Consider the following 14,537-nt stretch of genomic DNA (forward strand, 5'->3'; position numbering starts at 1 on the left):
TTATGACATATTTTTCAGGTCAAGTGCGGACACTATCAAATCCATGAAGTTGACTGGACCAACGAAAGGAACTTTCAAGCTGCTCCGCCCGCCTAATGTTCTTGTCAATCCCACGCTATGTCAAGCACAGTCGAATGCTTCATTGGTTAACAAAATTGAAGTGTGGAGGCAATCGATTCATGGTTACTATAGCAACGGCTGCAACTTCCTCTCCCTGTCTTTAGGGGGCGGATTCATTGTCTCGATTTTTTGGTAGTGTGGCTTGATAGTGGTTTTCTATTTAAACGGAGAGAGGGCAGAGAGTGAGTGGCACACGTGACTTGAGGCTTGCACCTGTAAGATAGACATACCCTTACTGGAGTATCTCATCCTCTGACAGCATCAGTAGAAGATACAAGAATTCAAGGTGTGTAAAAGTTTAGTTTCTCTTACTTTTGTACAAGAATGACACCCTTAGAGTAGGTACAGGATTAAAGCTTAGAAACTAGTGGGCCATTCCACCATTTTGGTTGGTTTAAGTGTTGATGAAGTGTAAATAGAGACACGCATCATACGTCACCTAAGGTTTAAAGGATCCGCATGCCAAGACATTGCACGCTAGTGCACGAGCAATTTGGCGCCCATTTCACTTCGTAGGCATTAATGTGAGTAAAGAAGCTCACAGAAGTGAATAGCGTGTAAGCACGTTGGTTTGGTGAGGCGTATCACTACGGCCGAGAAGGCTGATTTAACTTCGTGCGCTTCAGTTCACCCGGATGTTTAGAATGATAAGCATAAGTTCTATATTAACCTCAGCAATTTTTTTCAATACATAAGGACTCTTCTACATGGGTTGTCTCCCGTTGTTAGTCCAGGTTTACCAGAGATCGCTCCTGAAGCCGTTACCGCGTTCAATAACTAACGTTATAAACGCAATTACTGGGAATAAGAGAAGTCGTAACTTATACATGGCTCAGTTTATCATAACAAACACCTTAGATACGGAAAAATAACAGAAAAAAGCAACAAAAAAGCTCGTATAACTACTGAAATCTGATTCCGTTGACGGGAATTTGTTTCATCAAGAAATACGATACTTTAGAGGACAGATCTCATATGACACCGGAAACATTAAAAATACCGGTTAAACAGGAACAGAACTGAAGAGGAACTTCTGTTTAAGTCATTCATCTGAAATTCTTTGAAATAACAAATAAACAGAAGCTATGAAAAGATGTTTTGTATTTACTTTGCTTGTACCTTGTGTAAATTCTATATCATGAGAATATCTATCATCTATCTCCTGGTGTAAATTCCATATAATAAATAAATTCCCCAACTTATAAGAGAAACGTTAATTCAGCACAAGACAGCTTTCATCTAATGTCTACAGACACCAAGTTTTTCAGCCAAACGCTCGAATACTGTACGAATGGAAACAGCTGTTATAAACCTACACAAATCTTGGTAGAGCTTGTTACAAAATCATTGTGCGTACTTGCTCCTTACAGTTGTTTCCGAAATTGGTTGTTACAACGTGGCGTGACAAAATATTGTTTTAGCAAATCGCTGTTGTTGAAAAGGGAGAAAGTGTCAATGTTTAATAAACAGATTTAAACCTGCACCAACTTTATCTAGAGTGCTATTGATTCTAATTCATTAACTTTAATAACCTATAAAGATACTACATCTTTATGGGATTCCAATTGATACAGAATTCTAAACAATCGGGAAGTGTTATTCTTATTTTATATTTCTATAATTGTGTGATCCAAGGGATACATTCTGGTGAAAAATAATATCATATTAAGTTCGCTTTCTATAAGATGTGAAAACTTTAACTTTAATACATCTGCGTAAAAACGTAATTACTAAATGAGGCTTTTATTTTCGTCATCGATCGAAACATGACGATTATCAGCCTACAGTTAAGGACATGCTGTATTGGTTTAGATAGAGAATAATAAACGAACATTTTAGGAAGTTAGGGCATCCAAAATATAAAATATTCCAGAACATTTGTCAATTGTATTTATTATAATTGTACTTCCTTTCTGAAAATCGTGTTTATACCTTTATAACAACATTTTGGGACAACATGGAATATATTGATCCATCTTTGCTGTTTCATCCTCCAAACTAAACTTATTAAAAATGAATTTTAAACGAGTCTTAAAGTCAGCTGTTATCACATATACACATATCAAACTTTCTTTTAAACTCATTTAAAATTACTACCTCCACAACATCCAAAGGCAACCCATTCCAAAGGTAAAGTATACTATTAAAAAAAAACTATTCCAAAATTTATATTTGTGTCCAATATTCCTACTATTCTCACTGTTAAGTATAAAGGAAAGATGTATCAACACTATTAATTCCCTTTATAACACCTCAATGAGATTTCCTCACGCTTTTCATTTTTTCAAGAAAAACAGTTTGAGAAATTTCAACGTCTCCTTGTACAGCAACTTCTACATACCAAGCACCATTCTGTTAAGCCTCAATCGAACTCTTTCCAACAATTCAATGACCTTTCTAAGTTAAGAATCCCAAGACTGTACGTGACACTCCAAAGCTGCCCTAACCAACAACGTATACAATGAAATTATAACCTGTTTAAGTTTGTATTCAATGTTTTTGTAGATACAACCTAAAATCCAATTTGTTCTACCACTAGCAGCAGCACACTGCTTTGACGACTTAAGACACTAATAAACTATTACACCAAGCCCCCTTTTTTTTATGACACTTTTAAGGTTATTTCTATCCAAATTATACTTAAAATTCAAATTATGACAATCCACATACATTATCTTGCAGTTATTATAATTAAAACCCATCTGCCACTTATTTGCCCAATTAAATGGTCTAAATCCTTTTGTAAGATCCTCATTACAGCTAGCAACACTTAAGACCTAAATATTATATATGCAAAATCAAGTAATGTGTTGACCATTTCTTCAATTATGTCATTAATTCAAATCAATAGAGTAAAGATTCCAAAGCTAAGCCCTGAGGTACCCCACTTGTAACATTAATGCAGTTTGACTGAATTTCATTTGTAATAACCTTCTCTGCTTTCTTACATCCATCTACTCTTCTACACAAATTGCTGCTTTGTCTCCCATACCTGAAGAGATAATTTCTTAGAAATGTTTTATATGGCATATTGCCAACTGCTTTCTGAAAATCCAGATTTACTGAATCTATATCTTTACTCTCATCTATATAAGTAATAACTTTCATTTAAGACAAGATTTTCCCTTAGTGAAGTCATGTTGACTATTTAGTAAAACTCCAAACGTTGCAATGAAATTTAAAAAGCATCCTTTACCAGACTTTTTAAAGCTTTTTCCACAATTGATGTAAGACTAACAGGCCCATAATTACTAAGACAATTTTTTGTCATTTCCCTAGAAAAGAGTAGTTACATTAGCTAACTACCAACTTTTTGCTAAAGGACTTACAAAAAAATAGTAGCGAGTGGCTCGCATATCCAATCATCAACTTCCTTCAAAACCCCAGTAGAAATATCTAGCTTGGAAGACTTATCGTCCTTAAAGCTTCACAATTTGTTTAACAAGCTCAGAATTAATGCAGTCATCTTGTTCTATCTTATTTTCACCTATATACTCTTCAAGATAAAAAACTTTAAGTCTTCGTTAGTAAAAACTAAAGAAAATGCAAAATTTAATAACCTAGTCATCTCATAATCATCAGATATGAGACTTTTTTAATGTCCCTCAAGGATCCTGCTCCTACCATAACATTTTGTTTGCCCTTAATGTATTTAAAGAAATCCTTACTGTTAATTTTCACATTCTTAACCGATTTTGTCTCATACATCCTTTTTGATTTCTTAATTTCCTGTTTTGCCAATTTTTTTATTTTCTATATAAATCTGCCGCCAGTCAATTTAAACTTCTTAACTTTGTGATTATTTTCTTTTTTAATTTTATCTCTCATACTCTTTGTTAGCCAAATTATTTCGTCATTTAGCCACTCCTTTCTTTACATAAGGAGTATGTTTACCTTGAATATCTAAATTTTTATATTTTTTCCACACCTAATCAGTGTCTTTACATAACTCAACGGCCCAATTCTCAATAGGTAATTCTTGTCACATTTCTTCAAAATTTGTGTTTTTTTTATCTGTGACCAAAATGTCATTCTTCCTTATTTCCAAATGCAACAAAACGTTGAACTTAATAGAGCAACGACCACTTGTACCCGGATGTTCTCCAGTTTTCACCTTCTAGGTCACTTGTATTTGAATATAACAATAAATCTAAAATACCATTGTTTCTAGTAGATTCCTTGACTAATTAGTGAAGAAAGCCACCCTGAACAGTTTACAAAACAATTCTCTCTCTCATTGTTTGACTCTAGCATTTCCCAGTCTATATGCTTAAAGTTAAAATCACCCATAGTTATGATTTTATTAACAGTTAAATTATTTTAAAGTTTCTCACTACTTTCATCATTTGGTGGTTTGTAACAAATTTCCACTGAAAGCCCTTTGATATTTGATATCCTCATCTTCAATGGGATATAACTCACAATTTACATATAGAGCCAATTTTCCCCTCCCTTTGATACTCTACCCTGTTAAATTGTATATAACTCTGTACTTCAAAGAAATTTCTGTCATCAGAATCAACATTTAACCATTATAATAGCATTACTATAATAACAATTAAGCTTTCCCTTATAGTTACTTCTATACTTATTTCCTATGCTGAACCTTTCTCTGCATGTTATTCTTTTGCTTGTAGTTTTCCTGTTCCTCACCACTATCTAGTCCTAGTTTGAAACGTCCCTTACAGATGAGTTAATAACCTCAACAAATAAGCCAGTCCCTATCCTATTTAAATATAAGCCATCCATTTCAAAATGTTCCCTTCTTTTACTCAACTGTTCCCAAAAGTCCAACCCGCCTATCTTTTTATCCTTACGTATTAACCTAAACCTAGCATTTAACCTTAGTGTCCTACTTATAACTTCGTCTCAACAGTTAATTCTAGGCTGTATCCTAAACCAAATTAAGGTAGCATGGTCTTTTTCTTTAAATGCCTTTAACAACCCCTTGTACTTATTCATTAGCTCCTCTGACCTGCCTTCCTCCACATCATTAGCTCCTACGTGCACAACAAAAACTGCATCTCTGCGAGCTCTTTTTATTATATATTCTGCTCTGTTCAGCTATATCCTCCAACTGTATCCATAAGTAGCATAGTCCAAGTCCTTTCTTCCTATTTATCCCACAGACTACACTAACCTATCCACATACCCTATCAACGAATCACCTACAGCTATAGCCTCCTTAGGTTTATCATCTATATATTTCTTTGTTCCTTTTGTTTTCCTTACCTCCAATGGTTCCTTCAAAGAGAAACAGAACATATATTAAAGAGTTTTCTTCAGCATATTGACAGTCTGGGTGGACGGTCTAATGACGGATGAAGCTGAAAGCCAGTACCTAAACATCGGTAAATCTCCCTAATAAACATGTAATTAAAGAAACAGAAAACAACAATAATTTTCTATCCCGTTCTACTTATTTACTCTAATAAATTTTTGATTTCAGGTTAGTGGTTGAAACGTGATAGAGATTATCATTATGCCTTTTGTTTATCTTATTTTTCAAAATAACTTCTACTGAACGAATGTCGAGAGCTATTATTGACTTTTCGCTTAGTAATGATTAGAATTGCAGGTGCCAATGTTCTGAATAATTCCATTGAAAAACTGTGCAAATTTTAGGTTAGAATGATGATCATTTCTATTTGAAATCATCACAATATTAGACAAAAATTGTGTGAAATGTAGGTTAGAATAATGATTTGAAATCATCACAATATTAGACAAAAATTGTGTGAATTGTACGTCAGAGTAAAGATCATTTCTATTTGAAATCATTACAACATTAGACAAAAAATATGTGAAATTTAGGTTAGAATGAAGATCATTTCTATTTGAAATCATCACAATATTAAACAAAAATTGTGTGAAATTTAGGTTAGAATAAAGATCATTTCTATTTGAAATCATTACAACATTAGACAAAAAATGTGTGAAATTTAGGTTAGAATAAAGATCATTTCTATTTGAAATCATCATATTAGACAATTTACAGACAATTTTGACTTGAATGCAATTAATAGTAGTAATGATCGTTTGTAAAGCTTGAACTTAATATTTGCGCGTTTGAGCTTTCACCGGATGTGGTTGAATGTTTTTTTAATACATCTCCAAGATTTTGAGGGAAAAACTATACATCTCTCGATGTTTGTCGTTTGTCAAACCATGATTTACATCTTTGAGATTCACTGCACACGCATTAATCGTTCTATAGGTATATCATCGTGCCTCCCATTCAAAATTGACTGCCTGTTAAAAAAATTTAAGTTTTAATTCCAGAATGGAACATTTTCCATGCATTTGAATTTTACTATCCAGGTTTTCTTAGGAAAGTACGTACCATCTCGTAACCAGGAACTATCTATATAGAGATTAATCAGGAGACTATTTATATAGAGATTAACCAGGAGACTATTTATATAGAGATTAATCAGGAGACTATTTATATAGAGATTAACCAGGAGACTATTTATATAAAGATACGTATTTTGTTTAAAAGAAAAACAATAAATTTAGTGAAACCGTATTCAACATATCTGACAATCGGAAACATGATTTGACCTGAATCTTCTACTTTAGTTCCATGGAGATCAGAAATAACCAATAAATATACCATTAAAGTTTTTAGAAGTATTGGTATATTTAACGTTGCGAGAAATTTTAAACAATTTCCATCGGATAATTATTATCACTTATTGCTGTTATAATTTATGCTTTCTACTTGAACTTAACCTTAAGTTTTTTAAACTTAAGGTTGTTTTAAGGTCTCGTTTATAGCGCACAACAGCTGATCTCTAAACAAACTGAGAATTCCGCTTCATATACTTTGATAATGATAATAAATTTTTGGGTTTAATTTTATAAGTGGGGTGAGGTGAAATGCATGATAAAAAACGTTTAAAGTAACACATCCACTCTACAATTTAGTCAACGGTTTGGTTTGTTTTGAATTTCGCGCAAAGCTACAGAAGGGCTATCTGCGCTAGCTGTCCCTAATTTAGCAGTGTAAGACTAGAGGGAAGGCAGATAGTCATCACCACCCACCGCCACCTCTTGGGTTACTGTTTTACCAACGAATAGTAGGATTAACCGTCACGTTATAACGCCCCCAAGGCTAAAAGGGGCGAACATGTTTGGTGTGACGGAGATTCGAACCCGCGACCTTCGGATTACGGTTAAGTGCCTTAACCACCTGGTCATGCCAGGTCTTAGTCAATGGAAAAAGTTTTTTAAGATGTTTGTTTGATTATTTTTTCCAGTCGAAGGAGATTCTCTTAAACTTACTGTTATTTTTAAGAGAAAAGTAATGTTTACAAAAATATTTTTTTTCGCGCCTCCTACAAACGTAGTTCTATGTGGTAAGAAGTGTTGTGAGATGTCTAATCTCCTTAAGATCGTCTTGTAATAGAATGTACAATACATAAGCTAAGGTATGACAGATATGGAATCCTTCCGTGAATAACATTTTGTACCTGGAATACCTGATTGAGCTGTACGTTCTTTGATGATTGAGAAAAGGGCAAGGTATTTATAATCATTTGTATAAATATTTCCCGAACTGGTTTAGACCTTTTAACACTTTGCGCCTTCCATGGGTCCTGTCTATACATTTTTTAACTGGATCACTCATGCGTCCTGTAAACTCATTCTTCTCATGCACCCTCTATGGATTCTGTGTAATCCTATCATGCAAATGTATTTCTTTATTAACAGCATCACTGAAGCTCTTAACAATTTTATACATATTTCTGTGTGTAGAGTTGAGTAATAATTACAATCATCCCTGTTACGTGATATTTGCGGTAACCTTTGTTTGTTAGATACCTTTATCAAACGTAATTTACGTAATAATAACCAGAAACCTGATACCTAAAGGGTTTTTCTGATGCTAAGTTCTGTAAATGTTAGAGTATTACAGAAGAGAAATATGACAATGAAAGTAGTACTACTATGCAAACCAGAGTTATCGAAGGTATCACGACAACAAGGTTGACGGCAGATATCAGTTGAAACAGAGTTGATGAATAAAACAAGAGTTTTCGGAGTTATCATGCAATCAGGGTTGATAATAGATGTTATTTAAGAGAAAGCCATCGTACAAATATTGGATTTAAAATCAAATAAATAAATAAAATGCAATGTTTAACGGTAAACAAACAAAACTGAAGAAAATAGTGGCTTAGGTTGCCTAGATGTGTTGGTTGAAACAATAGGGACCGGCATGGCCAAGCGTGTTAAGGCGTGCGACTCCTAATCTGAGCGTCGCGGATTCGCATCCCCGTCGCGCCAAACATGCTCGCCTTTTCAGCCGTGGGGGCGTTATAATGTTACGGTCAATCCCACTATTTGTTGGTAAAAGAGTAGTCCAAGAGTTGGCGGTGGGTGGTGATGACTAGCTGCCTTCCCTCTAGTCTTACACTGCTAAATTAGGGATGGCTAGCAGAGATAGCCCTCGAGTAGCTTTGTGCGAAATTCAAAAACAAACAAACAATTGAAACAATATCTATTGTAATTTAGTGAAATATCAGTTGTCATGTAAACTAGTGTTCTATACTTGTATTTAAAGAACAAAAAATAAAATTTAGAGAGTGAATTGCTATTAATCAAAATTTTAGAAGGAAACTTTGTTTGTTTTAAGTTTCGCTCAAAGCTACACGAGGGATTTCCATGCTAGCCGTTCCTAATTTAGCAGTCAAAGACTAGAGGGAAGGCAGCTTGTCATCATCATTCACCGCCATCTTATGGACTATTCTTTTTATCAACGAACAGTGAGATTGACAGAACATTATAATGACCCCCCGGTTGAAAGGACTAGCGTGTTTTAGACGACGAGAATTCGAACTTACAATCCTCAAATTACATGTCGAGCACCCTTATCATCTGGTAATGCCGAGTCTGATTGTGTTAAATTAAACAAACTTGTATTGTCACTAAAAATGCAAACTAAAAATGGCTAAAAGAGCGAGAAAGTTCGGGGAAATGAGCCGCGCCCCTCAAAATTGTGAGTCGAGTGCCCTAACCACTCGGCCATGCTACATCTAGCTTGAAAATAAATTCACTCGAATTATTAAAAATCAGCTAAAAGCCGATGTGATACAAAAAAAAAATTGAAAAATCATACCGCGAAAAATGACTAATGCGAAACAGGTATTTTAATGCTCATAACGTTTCACCCCGAAACATTAAGAATTTTAAAATATCTATTTTCACATTAGTCATTTTTTGGGGCATACGTTTTTTTTCACTTTTCGTTTTCAATCCAAGTGTTGTTGATTGCAAATTTAGTGACTATTCAACGTATATTCAGAATTTTTTTGAAATTTTCTCAGGTTGTCGTACCTGACTGTGAATCTGGGATTATTGATTAGAGTCTTGTTACAGCCAAAAACTGAGACATTGTGTTCCGTACTTTATGGTAGTGTTCAGATATCACTGTTCAATAAGAATATCCCAAGAGCTGTTGATAGGTTGGATTGACTAATGTCTTCCCTCTACTCTAGTCCCTCGCTAGTACAGTGGTAAGTCTACGGATTTACAAAGCTAAAATCAGGGGTTCAGTTTTCTTTGGTGGACTCAGTAGATAGTCTGATGTGGCTTTGCTATAAGGAAACACACACACACCTCTACTCTATCACTTCAAAATTAGAGATGGCTGGTTTAGTTCTCGTGCAGCTTTGCTCGAAGTGCAACAAAGAGACGATTGCGTTAATCAAACGTTAGGTAATACCAAAGTTAAAATAAATTTAAGTAACAAAAATTGGAATTACAAATTATAATGTGGTATTATGTTTGCTAGTCAAATAATGCAAGAATGTTAAACAAATAATATAATTGAAAATTCATTCACAGCAGAACATGTACAACACACGATAATTATATCTCAGACCAATAGCTTTATTGCCAAAAAAACAACTGTGAATCTTTATCAATAATATAAACTTAATATAGTGCGTAGTATTTAAATAAACATAGAAGAAGATCCAGGTAATCTTGGTACTGATATATAGTTTGAGATTCTGTCAATGGCGGGTCAACAAGTTATATAAACATTGGAGAACGTAATGTCACGTGACTTATTATAAATTCATAAATGTTATCCTTTTCTTTTTTTCAATTATGTCATCAAAACATGTAGAATGGTTTTCAACTGAAGCTCCATTGGCTTGTTTGTTTACTTAGAATTAAGCACAAAGGTACATAATGAGCTATCTGTGCTTTGCCCACAATGGATATCGAAACCCGGCTTTTAGCGGAGTAAGTCCGCAGACATACCGCTGTGCCACTTGGGAGGGGGGCAAAGCCCGTTGCCGTTCTCAATAAAATGTTTTAGTTATTTACCGAAAAAGGATTTCAGTTTATTTACTTTGCTTTTTACTCAAACACTGGAGTTATAATGTAAACGGGACGAATAACAATTGTCACTTAAAGTAAAAGGTATTGGAGTTATAATGTAAACAGGATGAGTAGCAATTGTCACTTAAAGTAAAAGTTACTGGAGTTATAATGTAAACAGGATGAATAACAATTGTCACTTGAAGTAAAAGGTATTGGAGTTATAATGTAAACAGGATGAGTAGCAATTGTCACTTAAGTAAAAGTTACTGGAGTTATAATGTAAACAGGACGAATAACAATTGTCATTTAAAGTAAAAGTTACTGGAGTTATAATGTAAACAGGACGAATAGCAATTGCCACTAAAAGTGAAAGTTATTGGAGTTATAATGTAAATAGGACTAATAACAATTGTAACTTAAAGTAAAAGTTATTGGGGTTATAATGTAAACAGGACTTACAGCAATTGTAACTTAAACTAAAAGTTATTGGAGTTATAATGTAAACAGGACGAATAACAATTATCACTTAAGATAGAGCTATCGCGTAAAACAAAGTTATTTTGAAGTTATCACGTAGATAGGACTGATATAAGTTATCATATATCACTAAGATGCTCCAATGAATCGGGAAAAAATGTTTCTGTATTGACAGTGAATTATACTGAAATTCTACAAACGTATATATAATAAATGATTTATTATAATTTCATTTTCTTAAGTTTGTAAAATATTTTAATGACGTGAGAGAAACAAGCCTTCCAATTAGATGTCATATACCTACACTGAAGTAATAACACGTAAACCAGCATTTTCCCTGCTTTAATTTTGTCACAGTAATAGCAATACACTAAAATAGTGCAGCTACAGCTATTGATACTATCATCGTGACTATGTGTAATATGGCCGAAAGGATGTAGTATTACAGTGCTGCTAAATATCGATACTATAATCATGTTATGTGTGTGTGTGTGTCTTATAGCAAAGCCACATTGCTGAGCCCACCGAGGGGAATCGAACCCCTGATTTTAGCGTTGTAAATCCGTAGACATACCGCTGTACTAGCGGGGGGCATAACCATGTTATGTGTAGTGTGGCTGAAACAATGTAGTATTACAGTGTTGCTAAATAACGATATTGTCACTATTACCAGGCGTAACATGGTTAAGGCAATTCAATATTACAACGTTCTACAACTATCAACATTACAATTGCTAAGGCTCAAACTCGCCTTTGTTAAAACGCAAAAAGCTTTCCTTATTGTCGATGCTACACTTTCTACAGTTCAAGCCCAGGTGGGTTTTATAAAAACGTAAAAGGCTTTCCTTGTTAACGCCTCATTAAGTGCAAAGACAGGAATCTGTACCGGTTCAGATCTTTTGCCGTCAATAGGTTTTCAATAAGCGTATAGGAAACAGCCACCAACCATCATGTGGTTTTGATTGAATATAACATATCTTTGTTCTGGTTTTACACTAGTTTATGGCGGTTTCCAGCAAGCTTTACCACAAACATATGCTTGTTTTCAGGCGATTTTGGGAACTTTTCCCCTCTCTTCCTCTGGGTGATTTTTTTAAATACCTACTCTTTGGTTTAACTGTGGGTAAACCAACTATTAATATACAGTCTACTGCACGAGATATCGAACACTTATTGATTAAATGAAACACACACACACATATATATATATACATTTCCCTAAGAGGCACAACCTCATTATTTGTCATTTTCTGAGAATGTTCTCTGAGAATTATCGGGAATGTTGTGATCATTTCTTTTCGTAAGTTCTTCAGTGAAACCTCTGAAACCCTACTACATTGATGGGCAACTGCACGTCTATTCTTCAATGATATTTTTTATAAACCCACTTGAAATAAAAAATGTATTCTCAAGACGGCTGGTACGGGTATTAAAACTTTAATTAAAATAAAGTACAGAACAACGATTCAACCTTCTTAGGTCATCTTGTTCTGTACTTTATTTTAATTAAAGTTTTAATACCCATACCAGCCGTCTTGAGAATACAAAATGACGTTTATGATTCAGAAAACCGGAAAGTAACTTCACTGTAATCTCTTATATCATGAACTCCTTCAAAACGATTTTCTATAAACAAAAAAGTGAATACAAATGCGTTGAAATAGAAATCTGGCATTTTATAATGAGTTAAGGTTATTAACGATAACTGTTGGGAAGTTTTATCTGTTTACGTTTGTTAAAGGTTTGTTTGGAAACTAACATTTCCAAATTTACGTGTAAGTTATACTGTTGTCACACACCTTATTGTAAGGAACAAAACTTACTCACATTTATTGACACGAATCTTTTATTATATTTGATAACGTGAGATTAGGTTGTTTAGTTCTCTCATTCAGAAGAATAGTTTCTCGGATCTGTAGACAACCCCATGTGTGAAAAATTAGGTTATTATAATCATTGGTATAAATATAAAGTACGTCCGAAATACGCTCAAGTAAACTCTTTAATGACTTTTATCGTCTACAAACTAAATAGTTCTTTTTAATTTTGAACGAATAAGTATGTACCAATGGTCAACACGCGTGAAAAGTTTCTGTTTATACATTTGTTTATTTATCTTATACAAACTAGATGAGTTTCTACCGATACTTTTGAATGAGCCAAGTGCTAAAATTGTAGTTCGTTACGTCAGGATCTGACGGTTCATATTATTTATTTATTTTAAATTTATTATTATTTATGTTTTACTCATTCAGCAAAGCCTGTTTGTTTTTTCTATTGTGAATTAGAATATAATCCAGTGATTTACATTATTTATCATTCACTCTAATAAAATTTGATGGTTTCTAATAATGTTCACTGACGTACAGTCTGGTGGGTTTTAACTGTTGTTCATAACAATGGATTCTGATAATTTACAATATTGTTTAATGCAAAAAATATATGGTGTTCACCATTATATTAAACACATTCGTTATTTTTCATTATAAAACAAATTGGCCATTTACACTCTTCTTTAATGTAAAATAATTTTATTAACACACACAGTACTATTTTCTAGTAAACCTGTATGTTCACAATTGTGTTTACACATAGATTAATTTATTATATTATTTTTGTTTTTCAGTGAGTAGGAATGAAAAGTATTCTGTGAAATTACGCGCTAACACAGATTTAAAAGGAAAAAAGAGTAATTTATTTAAAATATAATAAAACACATTAATATATTTATTAATATGTTTTGCTCTAGCATTCACATGAATTGTTCAATACAGTTCACGTTCCTGGCTTTTTTTAAATACACTTTTCTTTCTTTTTTTTCTCTCCGTAGACAAATGACCTGAAGAAAATAAAATGTAAATTTCTGAGGCTAGTTGATAGTTTTATTTGTGCATTATTTGATAAAATATTCTAGTTGAATTTTTCTAGTTCTTAGCTTAGTGTTTTGAAACGATTGCTCTGTTTGGAATCCAAGTAGTGCCATTTACATCTTGTAACGTTCAAGTGATTTATTCAGTATGCAGTTGAAATAAATGCTTCCAAAAAGTGGTTTTAAACTTTTTTCCAGAACATAAAGGATATCGATAGTTTGGTACTTGAAGAAAAATAATGACAGAAGGGAACGTTTAAAATCCCATCATCTCTAACATGATGAATCTGCCTTAGAACAAACTGATCTTTCAATTTAAAAACAAGTAAAGATCAATGAAGTCTCTCTTTTTAAGCGTGATAGAAAAAACAACTTTTCCGATAATTTTAGCTCTTAGGAGTCAGGTTTTTTTTTCCTTTTGTTATAAAACTGTCAATATAAAAAGGATCAATAACAGAATTGTGACTACAACGGAGAAATTTAAGAAATGATGTAAAAACAAATTAAAAGTATTAGATATGGAAATCCAGTCCAAATAGTCGGTGGCTGTTTAAATATATTTTTTGGTCTCTGTGAAATAATAACTCATATTAAGGTTTTAGAACATAACTAATGACATACATTAATTTAAAGTTTCTTAGGAAATAGAGCAAATTGTTTATTTAAAATTACATTGTTTTGTAATAGCTGCAAAATCTAACTATAGATATTGTCTTTGTTTAAAAGTACACTC

At 33.3% G+C, this 14,537-nt stretch overlaps 1 protein-coding gene across 2 annotated transcripts in view; it reads left to right on the top strand.

Moving 5' to 3' along the window:
- The first annotated feature begins 282 nt into the window (after positions 1–282).
- Positions 283–14,537, top strand: part of LOC143225781 (paired box protein Pax-6-like) — a 94,702-nt gene continuing 80,447 nt past the window's right edge. For both annotated transcript variants that reach the window (XM_076455770.1, XM_076455774.1), the window contains exon 1: positions 283–406. The gene's annotated coding sequence lies outside the window, so the exon portion shown is untranslated. The remainder of the gene's footprint in view (positions 407–14,537) is intronic.

This window comes from Tachypleus tridentatus, chromosome 9 (genome assembly GCF_004210375.1).
Source record: "Tachypleus tridentatus isolate NWPU-2018 chromosome 9, ASM421037v1, whole genome shotgun sequence".
NCBI lineage: Eukaryota > Metazoa > Arthropoda > Merostomata > Xiphosura > Limulidae > Tachypleus > Tachypleus tridentatus.